Raw genomic sequence first — 14,295 nt, 5'->3', positions numbered from 1 at the left:
TAGGTGACAACTTGTGTTGCTCTGTTGTTTTCTTGTTTGTGGTCTAGGTTTTAATAGATCCTCCCTGTTGATTTCTGTATTGATTTTGCTGGGTAGATAAAATTAAACTAAACATTAGGAGGCTGAACTATCAGTTAAGCATTATGATTGTTCGCAGTCCAGAGTCACTTGTTTGAGATGACCAGGTACAGAAATTGAATAAATAAATATAATCTCTATCAAGTGGGTCGAAACAAAAAAAATTGTAATGTAGATAATAGATTTGGTAATATCTTCTAGAAATGTGTAGGTATGCCTAGTGATGTGTAGTTTCATGAAGAGTGTGGTATTTATGTATGCATTGTGTCATTTTATACCATGACATCGAACAAATAGATTTGTTTTGTAGAGAACTCCAAGCTTAAGTTGATTGTTGGATGGAAATTTTTGTAGTCTTGATGGAATCTGATGTGGAGTTATTTCCATGTCCTCAATAAATCTCAAGTTTAAAAAAATTGGGAGGGGGAATAAGTGTTAAAGAAAATATTCTAGGTAAGCCATGAAGATGTTGTTATATTGCAAAGTCCTATGTATATCCATAGATGTGCCATTAATTTCCAGGTACATATTGTTACCAAAGATTAAGTAGTTCTGGTAAGTACAAAGTAATAAAGTCTGGTGGCAAGAGGTAAATAGAATGAATAGTGACTAGATAATTGGTTTTCTTTGCTGTCATTGGAAACCTATTTCTCTTTTCTATTTCCTATTTCCCTATTTCTCCAGTCTTTGGGGAATCAAGAGAGGATTGAAGGGGAAATCTTTACCCCAAAATCTTTGGGAATCTGTAGCTCACTTAAGCTGGGGTAGTGCAAAAAAGCAAAAAAAATTGTCACTCCATGATTTAACCAATAATCAATTTTATCATTTGTGTTGAAAGAACGTCTTTCTTCTAGATTCTAGACACAACACAGTTAAAGGGCAAAAATGGAAAATCACTTAACACATTTCTAACTCTACATAAACAGCTCAATTTTCAACTTTGTTGTCCAGGTCTCCAACCATCTCACAAAAGACATCCAACTTGTTCCTACCCAAAATCTTACAGAACCTCTTCTTTTTCTTTATTGACTGTCAGTGGTCAGGTGACTAATTCTGACCATATAAGGCAGTTTGAGAAAGTGTGTATTATATATGTAGATACGTTTGTATTTGATGGGTATTAGATATGTGGTTAACTTTATCTAAATTTGAAACCCCTTTTCCCGGCAATCGCTTTATATAAGAGGTTTATAAGATTTCAAATGATTTCCCTGCCAAGCTAATTAAAAATCACAACTAATTTATGATAAGTTTTAAATGTATGTGTATATATTTCTTTGGAAAGTTTGGAAACTGGTACATATAATATTGACTCATGTTGTGGCTGTATTTTGGAGAAGTGTATTTTGATGTGGAGACCTATTTAAAGGACCATGGTAGATGAATTTACAATTATTGTAATCCAGTGTAATGTAACTGCTCAATATTATGGAATGAAGATATACGCCCATATTTTTATATTGTACTCTTTTGAAAATTGCTTGCATTGTGTTTTAATTTAACCTAGCTTTCAGTTATTGAATTCTAATACATTTAAGAATATTCAATTTCAATGGGTAAAATTTGGACTCCTGTCAAAGTCAAATCTAGACATAGTTCAAGTTAAATGTAGAATCTTATGATATACAATATACAATTAATTATCCTGAATGTTACAATGTGATCTGTTTTATTGGTTGCATTATTGTTTTTGCCTAATGTCTGTTTTTAAATAAAACTATTTTTGGGACAACTGTTCCCTATCCCAGCTTTTGCTGTCCTGCCTCATGGCAAGAGAATGAGTGAAGAATGCCAACAATGTATGCCAAGATTTATACATTCCCAGTAGGCAAACCCAAGGCAAGAAGCTTCTTAGTTAAAGCAAGAAGTCACCTTTGTTGGGCCACAGAGGTAGAGGAAGATGCTGGAGATGAATTATCACTTTAATAACATGATAAAGGCATAATTTCATACTCTGTGGGAGAAAACAATGGTAAATCACCTGTATTTTTAGCAAGAAAACCACATAATGTAAAATATAAAATGATTGGTGATACAGTGCTGGATGAAAGCCCTGTCAGATCAGATGGCACACAATACACTACTGAGAAGGAGCTGAGAATCTATCAGTGTACTCATAGTGTTTATGACGTGGCTAGATTGATGACTGTCGGACAGGTACTTGCTGATGTTGCCATGCAGCCAAAAAACCCCAAACAAACCAAAAAACCAACAATCTAAAGCTGCAAAGACAGAATTACAGTGGGAACATGGAATTTAACAAGCATGAACACGGGAAAGCTCAGAACAGTTAAAAATAATGAAAGATAAAATAAGTGCAAACGGACATCTTAGGAATTAGCAAGTTGAGATAGACCAGGATATGATACTTTCAGCTAGAATATCACACTGTTTATTTTTCAGGGCATGAAAAACAAAGGAGTCAGTAGTTCAAGAAAGCAAGGTGTGCTGTTTGTGATTGGAGACTAGAATGCCAAAGTTGAAAAATATAGTTGTATTGTCTGGCTTAGAAAACCAAAATGAAGCAGGAGCATTTCCACTACTCCAGTTTCTTCGTAGCTAACATTACTTCCAAACAATCAAAATGATGCCCATATCTATTGATGTCACCAGATAGAATATATAGAAATCAAACTGACTATTATTGCTAAAAGGAAGTAGTCCTAAGTTCTGGCATCAAATTCATGACTAGGTGTTGACTTGGAACAGATCACAAAGTGATCGTGTGCAATTTCTATGTTAAGCTAAAGGAGAAGGAAGCCAAGCAGTTTCCACAAGATGACCTTGAGGATATACCAACTATTTTCAAGGAGAATATCATAAATCATTCTGACATCCTGAACATCAGTGATGGGGAACCAAGGAACTAAGGAACAAACTTTTAAAAAAGTTGTTAAGGATGAATTGGAAAAGAGATTGCCAAGGATAAAGAAACAGAAGAAATCAAACTGTGGAGATTGCCAAAAAGCCAAAATCAAGGAAGACTATCCTCCATTTCTCACTTCCCCCTCCACCCCAAACAATCAAATGATTCTTTGCCAACCTTTGCCATGTAGTGTCCTACTTTAGGCACATTATACAAAGTCCTAACTCTTGAGAAGGTTGTATTGATTGGAAAGATGGAAGGGAAGAGAAAAAGAGGATGATCAGCAGCAAGATAGGTGGACTCTATTATGGTGTTGGTAGATGCACCATTGGAAAACCTAAAGAACAACTTTAGGGGCAGATTGTTATGGAGAAAAATTATCTATGTGATTACTAAGAGCTGAAACTGACTGATGGCACATAATTATGAATCACAATTTATAAATATTAAATTAGATAAATAAACTGTGGAAATAAGTAGAAGTGGGGTCACAATTACAGTAGGTATTTTCATGACATTTCATCATTTTTTTCCTTAAGGATATTTCCTAGTGGTTCACCTGAAACCAAAATTGATGAAATGCATACCCAGGTGAATAGTCTCTGAGATAACAATTACATAATGACAGTGCATTATGGAGTGAACAAAGGACAGATAGTTGGCTGAAATGATTTGACCAGATTAAGATGTTATGACAGTTATTAATAGTTTTAATTGAAACTTGTATAATTTACTTAGTAAATTTGCTTAGAATGTGCTCCATTAGATAATTTTGTTAATAACATTAATTTTTTCTTAACCTGGTTTTGCTTTCTTTAACTAACATTTTTAATTCTGTGATTTCAGATGTTTAAACTTGTTTGTATTAAAATGTATTTATTTATCTCTTACCCTATCATTAACAGGGTTCTCTTATATAGGTACTTAAATAAATGTTTTCATAAGGTGAGCCTAAGGGCACATAGCAGTGACTTTGATTTTTTAAAATATACTTGTTTAACAACATTTTAAATACAATATCCAGTGCAGAGGAACCTGGGAAAAACTTTTCCTGCTCTCACTGCAGAGTAGATAGAGATGGAATTCTTAAATAGAGCTTATAGAAGAATAAAAAGAATGAAAAGAACAAAGGATTTATAAACTCTACTCTGAGAAAAAAAAAAAGAGAGAGGCATAACTATTTTTTTGTTTTTCCAAGCTTAGGCTGTTGCAATAATATTTGGTTACAACCAGAAAAGTCACATACCCATTGCATAATGTTCTTGTAAAGTGTACAAGAAGCTTCCAAAATAATTTACTTCCATATTCCTTTTGTGATAATATTAATACTTTTGTTGCTTTACATAAGTACTGGTTCAGAATATTGGGGAAAAAAACATTCAATTTCTCCCTGGGGGAAAAAAAATTGCATTATCACACCAAGAAACAAAATTCCATGTTGGATTTAATTGTGTAAACTTGCTTTTATTACATAAATGGAAAATATATTTGGAACCTGCTCTTCAAGTTTATAATTGTACATATTGTATAGCTTTGTGTAGGTGCCATTTTTTTTTACCTTTCTTTTGCATCTTTTCAAAAGAAGCCCTAACAGTCAGCAAACAAAGGCTTTAAAACAACTTTAGATCTGGTCTAGATGCTTTGTTTTCTGAGATTGCCCTTTCCTGGAAGTTTTGCTTACTTTAGTCTGGCGCTATATACTGTGAAAGAGACCTAAAACAAGATGGATTGATGACACCAGCAACTATCGCAGGCCCAATTGGCAAAAGAAAGCTCAGGGCCATATTGGTTGGAAACGTGCGGAAGAGAACCTTCATCATGCAGTGGATAGTCAGTGGCTAAAATGGTGATAATACCACTCTTTATGGTTACCAGCAGTTTGTCACAGTTAAGGCAATGGCACAAGATTGCTCAAATGTGAATTTCTAAATTTTTGAAATCCAGCTGTTACAAGTATAAGAGCTGCGGTGGCACAGTGGTTAGAATGCAGTACTGCAGGCTACTTCTGCTGACTGCCAGCAATTTGGCAGTTCGAATCTCACCAGGCTCAAGGTTGACTCAGCCTTCCTTCCTTTTGAGGCGGGTAAAATGAGGATCCAGATTGTTGAGGGCAATAGGCTGACTCTGTAAACAGTGTAGAGAGGGCTGTAAAGCACTGAGAAGCAATATATACAGTAAGTAAATGCTATTGCTATTGCTATCTTGTCCAGCACATAGATATAATTTTGACCCTTGTGTTCTGAAAACTGCTCTATGCGATCCTGGGGAGGGTGTGTTTATTGTTGCAGCTATTCATGTGTTACATTGTAAATGATTCCTTGTTCTAATTCCATAAGGATAAGGGGGAGGGGAGAGTTGAAAAGCTCTCATTGTGAAAGTGCAGCATGATTAATTGTGGTTACCACCTTAAAAGGATTGAAAGCACTGTTTAAAAAGGGAATCTTGGCTGCAGTTGTGGAAAAGCAACTCTTTTAAGTTGCAGAGAATTTGGTGTTCACCTATAGGCACATGTTGGGCCTGGACATGTAGGTTCCTTTGACTGCAGGGGTTTGGCTCTAATATAATGTTTAATAACTTGTAATTCATTAGTTGCTAGGCAGCAATTACCCTGAGGAAAAAGTGAAAGGTATTTAAGTGGTGTCCATTGTAGGGTAATGTGCTTCCCCCCCCCTCCCCCCCCCCACTTAACACAGCACTGACTTGCTGGGCTATCCAGTTTTATCACTTTTAAATGAATAAAACACTTGCTAATATCTTCTCATTCACACGGTCTCATCTAGGGCTGTTTGGTGTTCCTTCTTTTACAAATCAGAAACACTGTGAGATTATGAATTGTTTAAAGTCATACGAGGTCATGGCATTTAGAGATCCCAAATCCAGGACTACTGTGCCGTGCACTGGGCTACACTGACTATATAGAAGCCTGTATTTCGGAATTAATGCTGCTTTGACTATCAGAATTTCCTTGAAATTTTTCACAGGAATCTTAAAGTTCACATTTTTAATTTCTTCAGATTGTATTTTAGTAGCTGACCTGGCAATCTTTTTTGCTACTTTTAGCTTTTAGACCGTAATCAATAATAGTCCTGCGTTCTTTAAATGTCTGTACCTAAACACATTTTTTGTGAGTAAAAAAACCAAAAACCTTTAATTTACATCAGAACTTCGAGATTGAAAAGAACAAGGATAATTTCTTGAATGCAAGCGAAAAATAAACTTAGACCAATCCTACTAAACAGATTTGCTGTGGAACTAACGAAGCAGGTGCGAGTTGCTTTTTTCAGGAAATCCAGTTTGATGTAGTGGTTAAAGGTGGTGGATTAGAAGGAGGCTGAGTTCTAGTCCTGCTTTAGGCATAAAAGTCAGCTGGATGACCTTTGGCCAGTCCCTCTTTCTCAGCCCTAGAAAGAAGGCAAGGGAAAACTGTATCTAAAAACGTTGTCAAGAAAAGTACAGAGACCTGTCCTGTAATCACCAGGAATCAGTGTTGGCTTGGTAGACCATAACACATTCAACTAATAGAGGTTTGTAAAAAGCCCTTTCCAGATTGAGAGATTACAATATGGACTATTTTGCCTGGTAGATGATGATTAACTGATACTGCCCTGCAGTGAAATCTGTTCAGCCCAATGTACCTGTATTTTTCATAGCTAGATATTTGAAAAGGAAAAAATATTTAGAGAAAACCTTTTTATTTTTAGTTTCTGAGTAAATTTGCTCTGAAAGAATAGAAAGTGGAGTAAGTTGATAGTAAAATAGTCTCCATTCTATTTTGTTTAAGAATTACACACATGCATGCATGCATGCATGCATGCATGCCTACATACATACATACATACATACATACATACATACATACATAGGAGAGATATGCAGAAAAGGTGCTTCACAGTGAGGGCACTTTCTACCTGTCAACACCTTTTTTTAAGGAAGATACATAATTTCATCTGCTCACATAGTAGCTGCACAAATCCAAAAAATAGGTGTTTGAGGTAAGAAAGTGTTGAAAGGGTGCAAAAAGGTAGTTCGTGGGTGCTTTTAATGCCTCTTGATCTCAAACATGTATTTTCCTTGAATTCTGTAACAATCACGTAAACCCAGGAAAAGACCCAGCTTCTTTAAGGAGGCATCAACTAACAAAGTAGGCATGCCTACACTGGCTTTGAAGAAATGCTTGTCCCCAATGCAAACCCATACAAACATACATAGATACCAATTACCCCATTCCCTGGAAGAATATACAGCATAATGTAGGGTAGAGAAAAGGAGTAAAAAATAGTAGGATACGTAAATTAAAAGCATGAGCTAAGAGAGGGGAAAAGGAAACATAATCAAATCTGGTTTATAAAAATACCATTTCTCCATTTCCTTTTCTGCCATAGGGAAAAATGGCATATGATAACTGGAAAGAAAAAGAGAAGATACTTTGTTTCCCTGTCAGTTGTTCCCTACTTACTTGTTTTGGGTTCCCATTATAGTGAAAAGTAATCACATTCAACAAGATCACTATGAAGAGGAGGGGGATGAGATTTCCTTCTTCTCATGCAGTAATCCTTTAACAGAGAGGGAAAATACTTCACAGCAGATCTCCAGAAGTTGGCTTGGTGAATTGCCCTGGAATATTATCCTTTAACTCAGGGGTATCAAACTCAACTCCTGCGGGCCAGATCCAGCTCGCGAGGTTCTTAGATCTGGCCTGCGGGGCCGCCCCGGAAACAGCAAAGGACCAGCCTGCGGCACTTTTGCCAACAAAAATGGAGCTCAGGAGGGGGCTGCGTACGGCCCTCCTGAGCTCTGTTTTCACTGGCAGAGGGTTGCAGGAGGCCACTGCAGTTGAAAACTGAGCTCGGGAGCCTGTTTTCGCTGGCAGAGGGCTTGGGCTATCACAGGCGCCCCGACACAAGTGACGTTAAGCTGGCCACGCCCACCTCGGTCCCCCGAAGTTAAACACAACCCTGATACGGCCCTCAATGAAAGTAAGTTTGACTTTAAAGTTAAAGTTTGCTTTAACTCCTTCACATTTGTGGACCTCTTGTCAATCCATTGGATGGATTGTTAAGGAGTGCTGGTGCACTCTTTTGCAGGAGAAGGGAACAATCCTACTACCCACTTTTGTGCTTACCAGAAGTACATCACCCAGCTGACTAGGAGGTTGGTGGAGAGAGCAGGAAAATGCATGGAAGCCACTACTTGGCTGCAGAAAAGTCTGTCAGGAGCTGTATGAAGATTATGATCTGTGGCTTGCCAAGCCTCTCTCTCAAGGACTGAAAACAAAAGAATCTCTAATTTACACCAGTAATGAGCAAGGTTCCTATTCCCTTATGTCACTCCTCAGCTATGCATCAAGCTCCAACAATACAGTATGATAATATTTGCAATATCAACTTCAATATTCCCATTTTTGTTCTTTTCTTAATCTTAAAAGTGTGAAGTTTAACAATGCAAGGCAAAAATACAGTATTACACACTCAGCAGAATTAGTATCATTAAACTGAATTCCATCTCCATGAGCAAACAGCCAGACAAAAACCCAGATAAAGAATTGCCTCCTTCTGCTTTCACTTACATCTTCCTTGAAGAAAATAAACTTACCAGCCGGGGCCCAACCAATGCCAAAGTGTTTCACAGCAGCTGCTATTTTCAGAGTTGCTTCTGGTCTCTCTGAAATTGCCTTGAGTGCACAATAAGATTCTTCTCACTATGGAAATAGATGAACAGCCCCCCGGTTCTTCTCTAACTGGATTTTGAAATTTAATACGATTAAGACAAACAAGCTCATATTTCTTCTGGCTGCTTTGACAATTCTTAGTGATATGTGCAATTCATTTTATATAGCCTTAAATAAAAATTAAGTGCCCGTTAGGGCTAAAGTTAAAAACAGAAATTCAAGTAGAAGGAAAATCCATAGAGGATTGGGAAATGAAAACTAGTATGGTATAATGATAATGTGCTGAGTTTGCAATACAGGGCCAAGTTTGAATTTTTCATTAACCATCAAGGATCATAAGAATATCTCTTAATCCAATCTACATTACAGGATTGCTATTAAACAGAAAAATTGCAGGAGAGAATATCACCATTATATGCTCCTGGGTGGAATATGAATGCCATGAATGAATAAATAAGGGAATAAATCTTTATTGGTATTGAAAAAAAGCCTCTGTACAAAGCATAACCTATTAAAATCCGAATTAGATCAAATACACATTTTAAATTACTTTGTTGTCATTACATTAAAGCTAGAAATAACTTGTAATTGCTGCCAGCAAAAAAAAAAAAAAATCATTGTCCTATTATTCATTGCGTTATTAACATTCTGTTCACATCTTCAAACTTTCAGACACTTAAGAAGAATTAAAAAATTCAATTTATATCTTAGAGTGGGAAGTCAAGCCATGAAAAAATCTGCAGTGCAACTTGAAAATTATAAATAGCATCAAAAGAAGAAAATTTAAAGTTGCCTCAAGAGAAGAAAACACAATTAAGATATTGTTTTAAACAATAGCCAAGCAAGAGGAAAAAAGGAATATAGAGGATTTGTTGTCAAATTTCAACCTTAGTAAAAAGAAAAAAATGGTTGAATGTATCCATATTGATTTATCATCACTTAGAATAATTTATTTAACGTTTATGTGTAGCCAGCATTCGAGCTAGCATAACTGTTGAAAACAATTCCAAAGAGGCAGGTGACTCTTGAAATAAAAAAAACCAATTAAAAAGAATAGCTGTATTAAGTTTATACATGTGACGACTCTGCCGGATCATTCCTCGATGCCTCTTTACATGGCAGCTCAGAAGAAGATGAACCAGTTGCAGGAACATCTGGAGGGGAGTTGGTCAGTGGCTCCAAGCAGCCATCTGAGAGGGATTTGGCTGAAGCATAGCTGCAGAAGGACAGCCCTAAGGCTTCAGATGGAGAAAGCATGCAGGTGCAGCTGGTCAATGATGAGGAAGAGGAACTGCCTTCTGCACTGATCCAATAACCATTTAGGGCAGAGAAAAAGCAGGAGCAGAGAAGGTCAGCCAGATTACGCACGAGGAGAATGAGAAGAAGCCTTTCTAGACGGAAGCAATGCTGGGAGCAGTGTGTTCATTTCCTAGCTGTCTGTTTTCTGGTCATTGTGATTCTTGCCTTGCTTTGGATTGACACCATGCCTTGACTTGGTTCATGTCTTGTGAACTGTGTATTATGTGGATTTAATTTTGCTTGGTGGGTTTATTTTGCTTGGGAAACTTTCAAGTGCTTTGTGGACTCATTGGCCATTGCTTTGTGGACTAGAAGTGGTCTGATTGTGGCTGGACTTAATTGGGACAGTTCTGGATTTGGGTGAGGGGAGTTGCGGGAGAATATTAATAAATCCGCTAAAGCACAGTTATGTGTGTGTGTGTTCTCTATGGGAACGGAAATAAGCCAGGATTCTGGAAAACTCAGTAATCTTAGTTTATGTAATGTATTTATAACATGATTTATAAATTGTGATTTGTGAATGGTTTGTATGGTATGTTGTCTGTATTCTGCCATTGAAATATATACTGAAAATCTGAAATTTATCAATATATGAAGAACTTTGGATATATTAGGTATGGGGCTTATTTTATTTATGATTTGTTTCTTATTTTAAAGGCAGTGGCATCATGGATTGATTATATGTTTTTGCTCTCTACTGATGAATTTCCTTATTGATGTAACAACAGGTTTGGCCAACTTGGTGAGGCTATGTTTAAAAACCAAGCTGCTTTGTGTGTTTCATAATATATTTTTTTTGTCTTTTTTCTGGTTTCTGTTTTTATTGATTTGTACTTTTCGTTATTTCTTACATTAAAGTTAAGAGATATAGAAATGTAGATCAGCTGCCTATGCAGGTTAATTTGAAGTATAATAATAATATTGTATACTTTTGATAAAATTGGGAAAAGTTGTATACCAGCTGATAATTTCTGTTGCAGCTGTTTTAAAGTGGTCTTGAGTCTACATCTTCTGTCATTACCTAGGAAAATTGGGTCAGATTCTGAAAAATCCTTGGAGAAATAATAATAGGAAAAAATATGGATTTCCAAAACAGGGAAAGGCTTCAGTTATGGCATCTTCAGTTTATCTCTGACCTAAATGACAATTACACATGTGTGGAAAGATGAGATCTCGGGCACAGACCCTTTTTAAAATACTCTGGGGAAAAAATCCTTTCTGTTAAACACATTAGGAATGAAGACGGCTATTCTTGAGGATTTTTAAAAAAATAAATTCTATTTAGTAAATACATTTGTATGATTGCTGATGACCTCATAACAGAAATGGTATTTTAATGCAGTTCGAATATTACTTTTTTTTTTTTTGCAAATTCAGCAACAAAACTCAGTTGACATTTCAAAACAGAATTAAACCAATAGTCTGGCTTTAAATGTCCAGAGCAATCTATTGTCTTCCAGTTTGTGTATGCATCATTTTTCCCCAGAGATACATTTAGTGTTTTATACGTGATCTTGCATACTTAAATGTGACTATGATTTTTAAAAGGGACAAAAGGCATCTATCTAACTGTTTTATCGTTTCCTTTGCTAAATTCTTCTCATGTACTGCTAGAACTTTTATTCTTTGTGGGTTAGTGATTGTCTTGTAAATGAAGAAACAGTAATGTACAACAATGTCTGTAGAAATACTGGTGACAAATAGTTCACGTGTTACATATCTTATTTTGTGAGGATTGTTGATGAGTCTTTTGCTTTTGTGTGAAATGAAATTATTGTTCTGATATTCCCATTTGGATTTGAGAGCTGATTGACAAAGTACTGTGGGATGTTGTGTGTGTGTGTGTGTAAAGAAGTCCCTGTGGATTCTTTTTCTGCTAGTCATTGCTGACTGTAGGGGATGGTGCTCATCTCCATTTCAAGGCCATTGAGCCAGCACTGTCCAAAAATATTTAGATATGTGGCCATGGAGCACTGTTACCTTCCCACCAAGTGGTACCTATTTATCTACCCGCATTTGCATGCTTTCAAACTACTAGGGTGGCAGGAGCCAAGGCAATGATGGGAGTTCACCCTGTTAAGTGGTACTCAGGTCTCGAACCTGGGCTGCTAGCATAAATAAATAAATGGAAGCTAAAACACCATAGTAGAAAATGATGTTGATTATGGAAAATATTCTGTTGGTAACTGCTTTGAGCTAAACAATATGGAAATTACCCAAAGTAGTTACAAAAAATATTATTCTGAAATGCATTTGGAAAGAATTCAAGAAGTATGACCTAATAGGGTGATGGCATAGCTCATAAGCTTCCCTATCTCTGTACCTTCTAGGGGAGGCATTTTACTAATAACACAGTGGAGTACTGTTATTATTTTCATAATTAAAAAAATAAAGTTATGAAGATGAATGGATGGCTAAGCAAACAGATGAAACAACATAGCAATGTTTTGTAGTTATTTAAATTCTAGAGGAGAAAGTAAATTTTAAAATGGAAATTAACAAAAGCAATACAATTAGATGTGGTTCACTTGGGTTTTTTGACACAGCCTTCAACATAATAGACACAGCCTTCAACATCCTATACTATATAGGGGTGGGCTTCGAAAATATCAGCAACCGGTTTTCTGCCCAGTTGCTGGGTAGGTGTGGCCTAGTTGGCCTCCTGCACCATGGTGTATGTGGGGGATATTTTCGCCCTCCCCAGCTTTCGGAGGCTTTCCTCAGGCCTCCGGGAGGGTGAAAATGGCCTCCCCGGGCTCCAGAGGCCCTCCTTCCAGAGCCTTCAGGAGGCCCATTTTTCGCTTTCCCCGAGCCTCCCTGCGGGCCCTACACTTACCTGGCATCCAAACGGGGCACGTGGGGACTCCTGGGAGGGGTGGGGAAGGGTGGGCAAGGCCAGCCAGGGATGGGATTTGCCGGTTTATTGAACCAGCCATAAAAGTAGTTACAGGTTTGCCCGAACCGGGGAGAACCCGTAGCAGCCCACCCCTGATACTATAACGGCTTGACCTCAAGGTGTAAAATCATAATAATCAGACTCTGTATTCTGAACATTGTAGTTCAATAGATCTGGAGGAAGATTAAAGATAACTTCTGAGTTCTGCTTCCTTGATTTATGTTATGCTTGTTAGCCTCCCCAAGGATACAGATGTGGCCTCAAGCCCTGTCCTTGAAGATGACTTCAAAAGAGTACTAAATGCTGCCTTGAGGTTGCTATCTAGAATATGTAACACTAAGGCTAGAGGAATTGCAGTGACTGCACCAAGTAAATTAAGTTTTAAGAATTACAGGAGATAATGATTAGAAGGGTCTTTAGAAGATAATTCCTGTGGTGGAGTTCACTAGTTTTGCCATTTAAGGCCTTAAACTGTTTAAGCCTCCAATGCAACAACATTTCTATCAGTAATGTATTTTCCCCTTAGCTTGGAAGTGTATTATATGCTTACATAGGAACAAGGCCCTCCCTATTAAGGTATTTAACATCAGAATGCCCTTATCCTGGAGACCAGGGTGTTTACTGCTCAATCCCAGGTGAAGTCATCTTTTTACTATTTCATGTGTCAACAACTACATTTTTTTCCCTCTATTGTCCCTTGAGAAAATTAGTACATCATTACTTATTACGGGAATTGTTTTATTCTTTTAAAATATTTTAATAGTATGTCCTTGTTTTCTTCTATTTTATGGATCATAATGTTTCCAAAGATCTTCAATAAATAAAAAAGTCACCTGTGAAAAGTAGTATAAAATCAGGGAATAACATTTATGTAGGTTTACATAACAGCAGGAAGACTTGCTGTGGTGGTGTTTTGGCATGGTATGAGGCAGGCCCATCCCAAAGTTTTGGGTTTTTTTTGCAACAAACCACAAGTCAAAGGCAAAGTTCATTCATTTATGAATTTTGCTCTGTTATGTTTTAGACTAGAATCCTAATTTATTACTGATTTGTACTGTGCTCCTTTTTGGAACTTGGGTTTTTATTCAGCACTATCAATATAATATTGTTACACCAAAAAGACTATTGAAGCAATATCTTTGCCATAAATTTAGGTATTTAGATTCAGTTTCCGTTAGACTGATGACCATGCTTAAGTCTCTCCTTTATAGTGGATGGTTCACAAATAATCTTTTGGTGGTACAGTTACAAAATGGTGATGGCAAATCTACAAAGGCAGTTCAATTGTTTCTGGACTTAATGTTTTTTTGTTCCATCTTAATTCTTTCATGTTTCAACATTTTTTCCTGCCATTCTGTAAAGAAATGGAAAGATGACCTTGAAGAAAGTATCCAACAGCCATTAAGTAAACTGTCAGGATTCCAGTGATCGCCCTAATTAAATCATGAGCCTGTTTCAGAGTTGCCATAAACATCAGCTTGGTTCTGA

General features: G+C 36.8%; 1 protein-coding gene across 3 annotated transcripts in view; it reads left to right on the top strand.

Moving 5' to 3' along the window:
• DIP2B (DIP2 acetate--CoA ligase B (putative)) overlaps positions 1-14,295 on the top strand; it is a 190,777-nt gene that overhangs the window by 69,028 nt on the left and 107,454 nt on the right. The gene's annotated exons all lie outside the window — the stretch shown is intronic.

Source organism: Notechis scutatus, chromosome 2, assembly GCF_049901735.1.
Source record: "Notechis scutatus isolate UNSWTSFEM ecotype Mainland chromosome 2, rNotScu1.2, whole genome shotgun sequence".
Taxonomy (NCBI): Eukaryota; Metazoa; Chordata; class Lepidosauria; order Squamata; family Elapidae; genus Notechis; species Notechis scutatus.
This window is presented reverse-complemented; position numbering and strand designations above follow the sequence as displayed.